Source organism: Beta vulgaris, chromosome 9 (assembly GCF_026745355.1).
Source record: "Beta vulgaris subsp. vulgaris cultivar EL10 chromosome 9, EL10.2, whole genome shotgun sequence".
Lineage (NCBI taxonomy): Eukaryota > Viridiplantae > Streptophyta > Magnoliopsida > Caryophyllales > Amaranthaceae > Beta > Beta vulgaris.
In genome coordinates, this window is record NC_079210.1 from 29,880,728 (window position 1) to 29,882,891 (window position 2,164).

Sequence of the window (2,164 nt, forward strand, 5' to 3'; positions counted from 1 at the left end):
CAACCCGTATCTTATGTCCAATATTTTTTTTGTTGGCCACCTTCATCCTCATCTTCCAGAGCATTATGTTATGCTACTATTGGTGTGTCGGGTGTTTGTCTTGATGAGGTATTGATTTGTAGGGTCAAACAATATATGAATAAAAACTAATACCGCAAGTGCACGGTGTACGATATAGCACAACTAGCAAATACGGGTCGAACCTAGTGGTGTCAAAAAAAGCTCTCAAACAGGTTCTGGGTATACCCACGGTGAACCAAGTCATACCCTGACAGGTCAGGATTCTGATTGTTAGTGCCCCAGGTCATGATTGGTCAGGTTTTGTTCAACTGGGTCGAACACATTTGAATCATTAGATTTCCGGGTGTCGGACAGGTCTGAGCGTTCCATTTACAAGTCAATCCATTCCCGGATATGATCGCCCGTTGACATTTGTTGAACCCTAGTTTTGATAATGACAAAGAAACAAAGGAACAAACTAAGTAGTGAACTAATGAATTATTTAAGTGTATGGTGTTTAAGGTATCAATGCAAGGAACTGGGAGAATACGAAAGTCAATGAAGAAGTCAAGAGAGATTTCAAAGGCTAAGTAAAGAAGTTTCTATGTTGATACTGGAGCAAGCATTGGATCAAGAATAATAGAAGCTAGGCGTTTATTTTCTATTCCAATGTAAAGGAACAAAGAAAGAATGGTAAGGAACTGTGGCAGTATATTTGAGAATGAGCGTTTGTTTCTTTGTAAAGAACAAACTAAGTGGCACTTAGCAAATATGTTAAAGGAACTGAATTAATAAAAGGAACTAGACTTAGGCGTGTAATTAGTGTAACGCACTAGTAGAAAAAGGTCAATTTGCGTCGGCCCATTTGCGTCGCACAAACACGGAAACGATGCAAATATACTATTTGCGTCGCATGTAACAATGAATCGACGCATAAGACGAACTATGTGCGTCGTATCTAAATATTGTGCGATGCAAATCATCTATGTGCGTCGCATGAAGGTCATGGTGCGACGCACAAAACAAAGTAATCTGCGTCGGACCCCTTAGCCCATCCGACGCAGATCAGCCCAAAAGCCCAATTTATTTCTAACCCCATAACCAGCGCCCCTCTTAACATTACTCAAAACCCTAAAGCTTCAAAACCAACCCGCCTCCCTTTCGTCCCTCTCAACCCGCCTCCCTCTCTTTCTCTCTCCCTTTCGTCCCTCTCAACCCGCCTCCCTCTCTTTCTCTCTCACTTTCTCTCTCACTTTCGTCCCTCTCTTTGTCTCTCACTTTCGTCCGACGATCTGCTTCAGTTCGCATCAACCGCCGATCGAAACTTCGACGCCATGACCTTCAGTGAGCGATCTTCAGCGTCGACGACACTAACACCAGCAACAACACTTCGAACAACTGACGAATCTTCAGCGGACGAACGAATCTTCAGGTAACTTATTTTTTTTCTTTTTCTTTTTCTTGTTTTTATTCACCTGTTTTAATTTTTCGTAATTTGTCATTTTTTTCAGAATTCAGATCTTGTTTGAAGACCTCGTTTTTTCATTTCCGTGAATTTTTTCGAAGATTTCCGTGAATTTTCGAAGAACTCATTTTTTCATCCTAAAATCTCCAGGTAACTTCTTTTTTTTTCTTGTTATTCGCCTGTTTTAATTTTTCGCAATTTTTTCATTTTTTCAGATGTTGTTTGAAATCTTCGTTTTTTTAATTTTCGTGAATTCCAGATGTGTTCGAAGTATAACAACGAGAAGGAAGATCAAGATGTGAAGGAAGCTCCAACATTTTTTTTAACTATATATTGATAGATTTGTTTTTTATGAATTATTGTAATATATATGTTCTAAAATTCGAAGCATTTTCGTTTTTATTTTTCCAGATCTGGTCGAATTTTTGTACAGTATTGTTATTAGTTTTATTTGATTTTCAATCCTCTATCTCTTACATCTCCATAGTCCATTACCTTTGTAGTTTGTATTGTTATTAGTTTTTTGTACAGTATTCATTTCCTTTTCAATTACTGCATTCGTTATTGTTGATTCATGATGGAATTTGTGTAGAATTTCTGGCATTTGTTAGTTTTTTTAATAAAAAAAAAAATTTTTTTTTTTAAAAAAATTGCAATTTGCGTCGCACGTGGGCCCAAGGTGCGACGCAAATTACTCAT

At 37.8% G+C, this 2,164-nt stretch overlaps 1 long non-coding RNA gene across 2 annotated transcripts; it reads left to right on the top strand.

Moving 5' to 3' along the window:
- The first annotated feature begins 836 nt into the window (after positions 1-836).
- On the top strand, positions 837-1,941 carry LOC125493417 (uncharacterized). 2 transcript variants are annotated; one of them, XR_007269974.2, is made up of 3 exons: positions 899-1,432; positions 1,512-1,615; positions 1,725-1,941. It is a non-coding gene; the product is annotated as an uncharacterized LOC125493417 (long non-coding RNA). The 2 variants fall into 2 exon arrangements; XR_008967642.1 differs by having other exon boundaries at positions 837-1,432; positions 1,512-1,941.
- The last annotated feature ends 223 nt before the right edge of the window (positions 1,942-2,164 follow it).